A 13,199-nucleotide genomic window follows, 5' to 3' on the forward strand; every position below is an offset into this window, starting at 1 on the left:
TTAGTCTAATTTAAGCCAGTCCAGCTTAGTCCTTGAAGCTAGTCCAGTCCGAGATAGTCCGATGCAACAAATACCCCCTAAGTACCGCCATCTCCTTCCTTGACAGAATGCTTTTGCTAACATAGAAGCTGCAATGTCCTCCTCATCTTGAGAACCCTTCTTCGCCCACTGTATTGGGAATCTGGAGACTAAGGGCTGGTTTGATATTGCTGTGTTTTGAAGAAAAAAAAAACTATTTCTACTGTGCTGTGAGAATAAGCAGTTGTGAAATAAAGCAACAGAGTGTTTGGTAAACTTTTTTGTAAAAGTGCTTTTGGAAAAAAAGCAGTATGATAATGTTTGGTAAACTTTTATGTAAAACAGCTGTGACTGTGTGAAATGACCAAAATGAGTATAAAATGAGTATGATGTTAAATGTAAAATAATAATTATTTTATTTATTAATAGTCTCTCTATAAGTCTTCTATCTTTCTTTCATCCTTCTTCATTTATTAATAATCTATGTAGAAGTCTCCCCCACTCCCCCCTCCCCCCAATTTTCTGTCTTTATTTCTTTTTATTTTCTCTACTCCTTCTTCATCTTTTTTATTTTAATTTCCTCATTCTTCTTCATCTAGCCGACATGGCAAATGCATTCTACAGCTTACCAGCTCCATCCTCCGTCTTCAAATCCACCTTCTGCCACTCACCAGCTTCATCCTCCTATACCTTCGCTGTTGAATCTAGCTTCTGCACCTCATCAGGCTCTCCAACATCCTCCCCCTCATCTTTCAAATGAAGTTTCTGAAGCTCGTCGAGGACCGTATGATCGAGATCAGACGGTGCGAGATCGAAATCGAGAGAAGAAGGCAGAAACCCCTGGTCGGAATGAGTGTGGTTGATGCTAGGGGTTTCGAGATATGGGGGAACAAGAGAGATAGCTTCAGCGATTGCTATTCTCCCTCTTGCAAAATCAGTTTGCGTAGAAGTTGGGCAAGGAAAAAAAAGATGGTTTTTCAAAGCTGAGTTTTGTAGCTTTGTGTTTTTGGCTTTTTTTTTACCTAAAATTGTGAAAAAAAGCTGAAATTGAATGTTTACCAAACACAAGCTCCCAACTTTTTTTTATACCCATGTTTTTATAATTACTTCAAGTACCAAACTAGTGCTTAGAGTTTCCAAGTCCTTGGCCAATAGCACAAATGCTTCTACTTCTGTCAGACTTTTGACATGTTTGCTGGAGACTGGAAGTTCCGTGAAATAGTTTGATGGCCGATCAAAAAGCTCTTTCCCGTAAAAGTGACCTTTCTCGAGGCGCTCGATGGCCATTGATGAGATTCCTTGCCCAACTTGACTATCACTCGACCTGTAGGTCCACATTGTCCCATCGATAATGAACACAATGCAATCTAGTGGATCTCCCACTCAAAAAATGAAGCTGTTCTCACTGTACGTCACTGGCCTCAGACAGTCGCACATTAATGTCAACACTCTTTCATTCATGTCCTTAAGCTTATCTACCTATACACATGCGCGCGAACGCACAGACATATATCATCCGAACAACGTTGCAGTGAAAATGGATGCAATTAATAGACGGAGAGAGGTCAAGTTTTGAAGAACATACTGTTCTAAGTGTCTTCATGAAAAGAAAGCGTTTTATCGATTTTTGGGTTTGCCAGGGAAGAATAAGGAATGGCTTGTGGACATCAGTATCTTTGTCTTTGTTCAACGTTTCCTCGATGTTATTCGTGATTTCGTTCTTTATATCATCAGGGAAATTATTTTCATATATCCACTTGACTACGTCTAGCATCTTCAACCGATTCTTCCGTCTCGTCTCCTCGTCTTCCACTGCTTTTTGTCTCCTCTCCTCTGTTTTTGTAGTTTGCATCTGCGTAAAAGTCTCTCTCTACAAATCAAACAATTACTTAACATACTCGAAGACTGTTGTTAATTAAAGTACAGAGAGATTCATCATACCAACCTGCACGTTTCCAATGAGATGTAGAAACAGTAACAAACCAACGACAGAAATGAGAATCGCAAACAAGTTTTCCCACACATACGTACTTGTTGTCAGATTCGTCCCAAAATTACTGCAAAATATTATACAATGTTGCAGAATTAGATGACCCCCAAAAAAAATTTCGTTGCATATTTTCTAAAAATTGTTGATTGTCAATGGATATACTAGGAACCTTAGATTTCGCAAGCCCCACCAGAAAGAGTAAAAGAACTTCTTTCCGAACTTTATATGCTATGAGTGACTTTTAAGGGAATCGAGAAATATTCCCAAATTAATGGTGGTAAGGCACCATGTGAAGTATCTAACGGGCAATGCCAGTTTAAAAATGTTATATTTCTTGAAGTATTTTAGAAAGTATTCATACATCCAATAGGATCTGGACTATTTTTGGCACATGCTTTTCGCCAGCATGTTGTCTTGTTGAATAGGAAAGAAACGCTAAAAAGCTCTAAGTATCTACAAAAGTAACAAATTCGTAAGCAAATAATTTATCAATAAAGGAATATGTAATGCATTAAGGAAAAATTGTGTTTTGAGACAAGTTCTGCATCTCTGTAAATCGTTTCTCCCCAATTGTCATCGGCTTTCCGACCAATTTTTGGTGTGGTCTGGGTGCAATCTTTGTTCAGATAATCGTAAAAAAAAATTTATTTAACTCAAGTAAGTTCTGCAACCCTTATATGAGAGTTGGTATTTCGAATTTGCATTGATTTGAACGAAACCCTAACAGTTTGATTTTATGCTGAGTTGTGGGGGTTTGTCAAGGCTTTGTCGGCTAAGAGCGGATTTTGCGTTTGGTTTACTCCGTTGATAAATCTGAGATTTAACAGGAGTTCGAAGGCTACTGTTGGTTTGGGTATGTATTCCCTGCTTTCAATCCTTCGTAATTGTATATGGATTTCCATTTCCTATTTAAATAAAGCAGGGAACTAATCGATTAATGCGTGTTTTAATTCCATTATTCCTAATGTTTTAACAGCTTTGTTTATTGTTGGGTTTTTTTGGTTAATCGACTTTTCTTTTCATTAGTTTTTCATTTATTTAAAATAAAACATCTCAAATAATATATCCATTTCTGCATTCACTCTGTCACAATGTTGTTCTAGCATCTATTTGTGTTTTTCAGGTTTTCCATTAAACTACAATATCAGTATTTGATTTTCGTATTTGATGAACTGTTGACCTCCCATTGGTTCTATTATAGAAACTTGCACCATTTTCACAGGTTCTGTATAACGAACATATCTATCTGTATTTTTTTATTTGATCGAATTGTTCAATTTTCAGATTTGTACGCAATGATCTTTTACCAATTGTCTAGGAGCTTCCATAGGACCTGCTCTGTGATGTTCCTTCGTGGTAACCTCCATTGGGGATCAAAAAACTGCAGACCACAATGTAAGTCTCAAAAGGTTTCAGAAATTTTAAATCCTTTCATCACATGGTTTTCAATGTAGATAATGACTGTCTTCTTTTGACTTGGTCTAGAATACATGACTAATCCCTTCCCTGATTACTGATCGGGTTTACGTCAATATCTAAAAGTATTAGTCAAGACGTTCCCATTACAGATCTACCTGTTCACATTTAACAATTCCTCTGTTTTTAAAGTCTTCTTTCATTTAGCTAAAGCATGTGAGACAAGTACATCTTTGGTAGGAACATTTTTGTTTATGCATTTAGTCATCCATTTTAAACCCCTCAGTGATCAGCACAGTCATTAGCCATGTATTATGACTAAGCCAATACAAGAAAGTCTTTACCTACAAATTCGTAACAGTTGATTCTGAGAAGGAATAATGGAAATGATGATCGTTTGTCCGAATTATGCAAGTTGAAATAACTAAGCAACTTATACCTTTGTACTATACAGAAACAGTGAACTAAACATATCTGATCCATTTTTGTATACCGTCTCCTTCTATTAACAATATTATTATTCAATTTGATTAAACAATGCTTTAGTTATAGATCAAATTTTTTTTTTTTCCAAAGATGCATCGGTATAAGATTTTCGATTAGAAACCAACATGATTACATTAGTGATAAGATTGAAACTATACAATTACTATTTGCTAAATATTACTTCTGATATATGAGGTTCCTAAAGAAAAATGCTAAAGCATATTGTTAGCCTAGATTTATATTTCTTATTACTTTCGTGCAGTGTTTGATTCCTAACGTTCCAGTTCTGAAAACAATTTCATACATACAAATTTATTCCTGCTTACTGTTATTTTACAGCATAGCCAGTTTTTGTGTAAAGCATTGCCTCCAATCATCATTCATTTCAAGATACACCATTCTAGCACCATCTTTTATTTGCTTTGATAAAATTATTTGTCAGCTGTTTAACTTATTAACAAGAACAATATTATTTCTACCCTTAGTTAAATATTAAATACCTAAACACCTTCATCCGTGATAACTGTCAATTTACACACTTAACAGCCTTCACAAACTCACATTTGAATCAACATTTTTTTACACCCCACAACACAAATTTAACCTTTGGATTACTAATACATTGTTTCTTACAATTGCTCCATTACCAATACAAAGCTGTACCATATGTTATTTCTCTATTTTTATTCCTTCCTGTAAATACGATGACTACACATACATGTTTGTAGAACTTTCTGCAAATTTCATGAATACACTTTTAAAACCCGTGGCAATGCGCTAGCACAATTACTAGTATATACTGAAACTCAACTGGGGTGGTCACTGTGGATGACCAGTGGGCGGAAGATTTTGCCCCTGGCTTTTTCCTCTGTTTTCCTAGCTGTTTCCACATTTGTACAGTCGAATGGCTATTTTGCCCATTCGATCCACGCGTTCATCATTCATCATCGACCCACCCTCTATTTGGGTTGCATCTTCTGGATTTTTAACTTTGTTTCCGCTGGTTTCTCACAGACCTCTCTTCTATTGTTCTCGAACTCGCCCTCTCTCGCTGTCGGTTTTTGGTGCCTCGCGGATTCTAACTACCTCCACACCCCTGAAATCATAGAAATCATCATCGATCAAGCCTCTATTTCGATTGTAACTTATCCTTTTTTCTCTCCTCTAGGGGTACAATAGTTTCATCCAATGATGGACACTATTTTTCAAAGGATGCTGTGGAATTTCAAGATTAAAAACCGCTTGCCTTCAACTTTTTGAACAAATTACCTTTGTAAGGTATCAAAACAATAATTTTTCTACAGCAAATAAAATTCTTTTCTGTGTTATGGTAATTTTGTTAGATCGGTCAATGTTACACTGATACTACCTCAAGTTTATATATTGCTAGAAAGTCAATTTGTTATCCCGTTGCAACGTGCGGACATTACTATCTAGCTTTTATATACTAAAACTGGTGGAACCCTGTTAATGGTGGATGGATATTGTTTATTAATAATGCTCCACCGGTTTTGTCCCTCGCTTGCTGAGCAATTTTTTGCCATTTTCTAGAATTGTGCAATGAGTTGACCATTTTGCCCTTTCTTCTTTCTGGTGCCGCTCTGCATCATCTGCGGTTCTTTGCTTTTCAAAACTCACGCACATTTTTTAATCATTTTTTCCCTAGAACAATTATTTTTATAATTTTTTTCCTTTGTGGCGTCACAAACCAGGTGAAATGGCACAATAAACAATAACAATTTATACCGGTTACATAGTTTGTGGAACAACAAACAATAAAAACTTATAAAAGACAAAAACAAAATATTAAAAAATGTGATAAAAATGCGGGTGGCCAGAGAAAAAATATTAAAAAAAAAGCGAGTTGGCGCAACAAACAATAAAAATTTATGTATCATTGCTCTTCTTTCCCGACTTTTCGTTGTTGGTTATGTTGTAAATAAAGTAGTCATCAACTGGTTCTTTCCCGGCTTTTCAACGTGTTAAAGCAACTGATATAAAAAGCTACTGTTCATTAACGGTTCCTATCCGGTTTTGTCCCTCATTCTCTTCATCGTTTTTCAGTTTGGTGAGATTGTACGGTGAATTGCAGGATTGGCCACTTCTGCCTGGAAGGAGGCTTCAGAAGTTCTGAAACCTTACTTTTTCTCCCATGCTTCCATTTGTCAGGATTTCTATTTGCTTCCAGTGGCTTCCAATTGCTTCCATTTGTCAGGATTTCTATTTGCTTCCAGTGGCTTCCATTTGCTTTCATTTGCTTCATCTCTCCTGAAATGATAAAAAAAAAAAAAACCTGCGTTCATCCAACCCTAGAATTGTGTATCTCTGTGAAGCTAGATTTGTACACGTTTTTTCTGTTGTTTTGCAAGGAACCAGAGCCTTTCCATGCTCGAGCTCCACAGGTATGGCACCGCTCTTTTACATGTTTTTGCTTTGATTCGAGTTTTTTCCAAGGCCGACGTGGCGATTCTCTGCGAGGATTGCAATGGGAGAGGGTGGCTGCTCTGTGATTTTTGCAAAGGGCAGAAAACGAATGTGAAATCCGAGACAAATCGAATCTACGGCAGATGCCCATCTTGCGGAACTGTGAGTTTTGAACTCCTCCTCACAAGAGAAAGCCCAATAACTTTTTGTTTCAGAGGTTTGATTTTGATGGAATTTGAAGTGAAAGAATTGGTGCTTAATTTTTAGGTTTTTTTTTTAAACATAAATTAATGTGTTATAGGCTATGTCCGAATAATGAAGGACCTAAGAGAGCTTTATTTGGAAGTAGAAGTCAAGGTAATTGTTTGCTCCCAATCCTCATCCTCTCTTCACGTTTTTTCTTTTTAAAGTAATTTTTCCACCCCTTAAGTTTGCAGGTTGATCCTGTTGTTTCATTTTGTGAAATAGCCTTTGTCAATCAAATGCTTTGGTGAAACATCCAATAAGAAGAATAAAATAACTATGGTAAGAAGCAACCTAATTTCAGAAACCTTTTGTGGATTGCAGGGCCATTGGAGAGAGGACTTGTTGAGGACATTGAGAATGTATATAAGCTACAGTGTTCGTTTCTGCAATGCAGGTTGAGTATGATTTCCTAGATTTGATTTGTGCCTTCCATCGTGTTAAGTCGGTTAAATGTACTATTTGATTTTTTGGGGTTGAATAATGCCATCTGAATCTCGGGTTTAAAATTTTTGTAGCCTTGAGTTGAACTTGATCCAGAGCTAATGCAAATGGCTTTTTATTATTCCTATATATAAATTATGACTGTTGAATTTTTTTTTTCATTTATTGATATCATAGTTTGTCATTGTCTGTCCGATTCATTCATGTAAAGTATTACTGCTAACACGATGGAAAATGAGCTCTTATCGGATATTCTATGTTCAAGTAATTATACAATGTCTTTTCTGGAAGTTACATAAACTTAGACAGCTTTGTAAAAATATTTGCTCCATTTTCTACTTAATGTTTATCTTAGTCTGTGGTTATTTATATGTTAAAAATATGGTCGATGGTTATACTTTTACTCCCGCAACCATGTGCGGATAAAATTTACCAGTCATAAATGCTAAAACTCAGTTTTCCCTATAACACTGTTCATCACCAGTGTACGGACGGAAATGCCCCTGGTTTTTTCTTTGATTTGCCATTTTGCTGCCTGTTTTTCTTCACTTTACCCATTTATGTTTGATTTTGTCTCTCGCAAGCTTTTGCTTCGCTCTGTTTTCGTCTCGCTTTCTCCGTGTTTGATTCCGAGTTCGATCCTCTGTTTTTTTGGGGTAAAAAATTAGGTTACATCGTTTTATCCTGATTTTGCAGTCGTCGGGGAAAAAATTTCACGGTCTTGGTCTCTGTTATCATCGGCGATCCCGAAGTTGGGACTGGCTTTTTGGTGAATTTTTGTCGCTTTAGCGGCAGAGCGGTTTGAGATTATTGTCCAAGAAGTCGAATTTGAGTCAGTTATGTTCTGAAACAGCTGTATGTAAGTTTGTGTTTCTGATTTCTGTTGTTTGGAGGAAACCCTAGCAATTTCGTTTTGTGGTGAGTTGTGTTGTTCCTTTTTACAATTTCTGTCTTCTATCATTTTCTATTATGTAATTAAAATGTCATGTCCTACTGAAAAAATGATATCACTGTTGATGACCCGCAACATCGGGCATCAGTGCTAGTTATATCTATTGCGTTGATCAATCTGTTATGATATCATACTTATATTTTGAGAGAGCAAATTACGAACAAGATATTTGGTTTATCATTTTTGAGTGTTGCAAAAATAGAGGAAATAAAACATTCTACCATAAATCGGTACATCAATTAAGATATTTGGTTTATATCATTTATGATTTTTTTTTTTGTAGCAGTTTAACAATATTTTAGTGGCCCTTACCACTACAATTTAATTGATGATTTTGCAGCAAAAAACATGAAGAATTATCTCTAAGTGAAACTTCAATGTACTTTTTGAAGGTTTTAGTTTCTTAAGATTGAATTGATTGTTAGTGATGGTTTTTTTTTCCAAAGCTTTCTTTACTTATTATGTAATGATATTTGAAAATTAGCATGAATTTTAAAGTTTTTTTCACTTTTAGTTATTGCTTTCTAGCATATTGTAAAAAAATAAATTTGGAGGACTATCTCAAGAAGACTCCCTTTATAAATAACTTACGAAATTGTATTTTTCTTTAAATTTACAAACAAAAGAAAGAAGCATTCCAGATTCTTAAATCTAAATTGGCTGCTGATCCTGAAAAAGTGGGTAGTGCTGTCTTATGTACTGTCTATTTGCACTTTAATTGTACAATTTTTTTAATAGAAGTAGGATTCACTAATACATATGAGTTTGAGATAGTACAAATAATTGAACAAATAGATAATAAGTAAAACTAATGAAAATGGTATGAAAATTTTGAATTTTAACGATAAAGACAAAATAAAGGGTAAAGTGAATAGTATTAGGATTGATTTTTTAGTGTAAAAATGTGGTTTTTCGTTAAAGTGAACAGTACCATGGACTTTTTGTTAAAACTTCCCGCAAAGAATGGGTTTCGCGTTATTAAAGGAAGGAAAATGCACGACAGATGCTGAGCTTATAAAACTAAAGGTATTCTAAACTCCTTAAAATCTTTTTATATGATGTCTATTAACTAATATGCCTGAAGAATGCTTTCATTGTTTTATTTGTCTTTAACTAATAACAGTTCTTCCAGGTTTTTTATATTATATTAACATGTAGTCTTTTTCATTAAGGTTCAAGCCATTTTTAATAAATAAAATTATTAGAATTTTTTTTTTTGGTTAAGATTCAAAGTTTTGAAATCTTTTTTATTAATATTCCATACAAAACATTATAATGAAATGACAAGCGAAGCAACTTAGGTGAATGGCAAGCACATAGGTACCGTTTGGTACTTGGGACGGGACAGAACAGAGTGGGACAAGGCGTTCCGTCCCACGTTTGGTGCGCCTAAAACGGGTGGAACAAGCTGTTTCACGGGACGAGTTTTGGGTGAATTTTCGTTCCACCTCACCCCCTGGAACGACTCGTTCCACATCCGTGGAACACAAAATTATAACATCTCCATCTCCTTCTTCTTCCTCCTTGTTTCCATCCGAGGGCATCTTTGTTCCCGCTCCGTTCCGTTCCGTCCTGTCCCGTCCCGTCCCGTCCCATTCCGTTCCGTCCCGTCCCGTCTGCATACCAAACGATACCATAGAGAACGAAATTGAATAGAACTTTAACCCAAATTCCAACAGTATGTTGAAGTTGTTTGGACAACTGGTGAATTTGATATATCCTTGGTAGATATTGACCAAGAATGAAGATATTCATAACCTTTTTATGTTCCACGTATCCAACACCTCTTATATGGTAAAAAGTAAATACTATTAGCAGCTAGAGAAGAGAAATAAAAAGGAGTTAGAATTTCCCTAATTACATCTAGCTGGTTGAGAATAGCTGCACAAAAAAGATTAGAGTTGAGTTTCCCTTACTTGTGGGATGGGAAGAAGAGCTAGAAAATCATTTATGATGGAGAAATTGAACACTGAATTTCCTACCCAAATTTCTGGTATTTGGTTCTCCAAAAAAAAAAAAATTCTGGTATTTGCAGCCACATTAGCCCTCAACCTTTTTTTGCATTAAAAAATTAACACTGATGTAAACTTTAACTATAGAAGGCACAACGAAAATGATATCAGTGAGTGATCGCAACACAAGAACAGTAGTTCTCAGCCTTTTGTCTATTTGAAAGCACTAGTTATCTTGATCAATGCTTAAAATGTACAAGAACAGAGGATCTAGTAAGACGGCAAACACACATGACACTACAAATATCGTACTCCACATGGGAAGTAATTTCCCCTTTTCGTCACACATTCCCTCTAGTAGGGCATATAATGCCATTGTAATCGCTGATTTGCGATGTCCTGCAACATATCTTGAAACGACACAAAAAAAACAAATTGCATCCATAAGAATCATGAAGAAACATAAAAAGATCCGGTAGGATGTTGTTATGAGCTTTCTTTACTGTGAAGCATACATAAGGCAGAGGGGATGTTGAGGGGAGCAAAAGGAGCAATCTCACAGGACCTCAAATTTGAAGGGCCCTCAAAAAATTTTGCCATCTAAATATATATATGATAATGCTACTATATGTATTAAAAAAAAATTGCTTTTATAAGCATAAAATCTAATTGTGCACTCCTTATAAGTGTAAATATTTTTCTAAATTTATAAATTTGAAGTGCATAATGAGATATTTGAAGTGCCGATATAACAAAACCCTAAAAAACGATTTTTTTTTTCCTCCAATTTATTACATAATAATGTTATATATTCAAGTGAAACTTTGCAGTTAGTGTTTTTTAAGCTTCTTTTTTTTTTTTTTTTTTTCCATATTTGATTGTTTAAGTTTGAAGTGCTTTTGATTATTTAGTGAAAGCTATGCTTGTAAGTCTTTTTACTTGTTATTGAATGATATTTGTAAATCTACAATCAGTAAGTCCTAAAGTTTGTTTTGGAACTATATTAAGGAGGGGTCGGCCCTTTTATAAATTTTGTACAGGGCCTCCAAAATCTCAGAGACGGCCTTGACATAAGGGTTGTGTCATGTACAAGGATATGCATATGAGAGTTCATGAGAAAAAATAAGCAGACAGACGAAATGCAGAAAACTAAATGCTCGCCATTTGAAAGCGTAAGGTGATATTAAAACACAAATGACTTGCTCCGAAAATAGTTATCGTTGTAATGGTTACTGCCACTGTGAGAATTGCTTCGATTGTTGTTAAACCGATTATTATGGCCTCCACCAGATGAATTGGAGGATTGATTAGAATAGGGTTGAGATGGGGTTGGTGGTCGGTGATTGGTAAAAAGAGCCGTATGAAATGAAGTAGAGGAATTAGTGAGATGAGGATCTTGAGCTTTGAAATCAAGAATATGAGCGCGAAGATCATTTAAGGTGGGGAGACGTGTGGTCTGGATAATGACAGTGCGAAGCATAAGATATTCGGGGCCAAGTCCATGGAGTATGGGTGTGACTAAGTACACCGGATCCACTGGTTTATTGATGGCAGCAAGAGCATCTGCAATTTGCTTGGCATGAAGGAGATATTCATCGAGACATTTACAGGAGGATTGGCTGGGGTTTACGGGAGAGATAACCTAGACTTAGGATGATAACATGTGAAATAATATTTCCTTGTATTGATTCATTTCCCTACAACTTATTAAACTTTTTAGTCTAGAGATTTGTGGACATGACGGAGATGAGAGAATCTCACTAATTAACACTTAAATTGCCCCAACGCAACATATGAGTGAAGGTTGTGCATGGATCATAATGACAAGTTACACCCATACGATCGATAAAGTATTTTGACCAGCCAAAGCCAGTACAGCTATGAGTCCCAGTGTTTGATACAAAGTTATATTTGAAAAAAAAATTATTGCAGTCTAAATGTAAAGAAGTACTAACCCCTCTGCCTGGTTCTCCACATCTCTGTTGGCCATAACCACTCAATCGAGTTTATGACACTCCGTGATGATCAGTAATTCAGTTTTCCCTGCTAGCCTGACAGTAAAAGAAATTGTGAGAGAGAGAGAGAGAGAGAGAGAGAGAGAGAGAGAGAGAGAGTTTAGCTACATGGAAGCTCACAGCAATGGTACCTGAATGGCTAAGTTTAGGAGGCTTTCAGTTTATAAGGTGGATCAAGTAGAGAGAGAGAGCGCATTCGAGTGGCAGAAACCGAAGTTTGGTAGCATTCTCTGCAGCAAATAGCTGCATGTTTCATGCAGATAGTGTAGTTTTGTGTAATTTACCTTATTTAGTAATATGTGTTAACCAACAAAAATAGAGAGAGAGAGAGAGAGAGAGAGAGAGAGTCGAGAGTTCTAGAGAGAGAAGTAGAAATCTGTAAAACTTTTGTGTATTTTCTTAGTCATTAAGCAAGTACATATGTGAGTATTTATACACACCTCAACCTCCTTAACAAACTAACTGCCTAACTAACTTTCTAATCTTCATACAAGTGGCAATATCCTAGCCTTACAATATATCTCTATCATCCCCCCGCAATCTCATGTTTGGATGATCCTAACATGAGATTGGTACAATGAATACAAAATAATGGAGCATTGAGCCCTTTGGTTAGTATGTCAGCAAATTGCTCTTTGGATGACACAAACTGCACCATAAGCTTGTTTTTGGCAACTCTCTCCCAAACTAATTGCACATCAATTTCAATGTGTTTTGTCCGTTGATGTTGGACAGGGTTGAAGGACAGTGCTATAGCAGAGAGATTATCACAAATGAGCACAGGAGTTGCAGGTATTGGAACATGCAGGATAGTGAGAATTTGTTGGATCCAGTCAAGCTCAGCTACAGCAGAAGATAAAGCACGATACTTGGCCTCAGTTGATGAACGGGAAATTGTTTGTTGCTTCTTAGAGGACCATGAGATAGGATTATTGCCTAAGAACACAGCCAAACCTGTTGTAGATCTTCGATCATTGAGATCACCCGCCCAATCAGCATCACTAAAAGCATGTAAGGTGAAATCTCCTTTGGAGTAGGAGATGCCAAAATCCATAGTACCTTTCAAATACCTCAAAATCCTTTTGACAGCGGTGAAATGAGAAACCATTGGATTTTGCATGAACTGACAAATTTGATGCACATAGAAAGCAATATCGGGCCTAGTGAATGTGAAGTATTGGAGTGCTTCCACTACACTTCTATACAATGTAGGATTAGAGTAAGGCTCACCATCATTCGTAAGTAATCTTTTATATGGG

General features: G+C 36.1%; 1 pseudogene; it reads right to left on the minus strand.

Annotated features, from left to right (window-relative positions):
* LOC137734562 (cyclic nucleotide-gated ion channel 1-like) lies at positions 1–11,902 on the minus strand (annotated as a pseudogene).
* Positions 11,903–13,199: the final 1,297 nt, after the last annotated feature.

Source organism: Pyrus communis, chromosome 5, assembly GCF_963583255.1.
Source record: "Pyrus communis chromosome 5, drPyrComm1.1, whole genome shotgun sequence".
In the NCBI taxonomy this organism is placed as follows: domain Eukaryota; kingdom Viridiplantae; phylum Streptophyta; class Magnoliopsida; order Rosales; family Rosaceae; genus Pyrus; species Pyrus communis.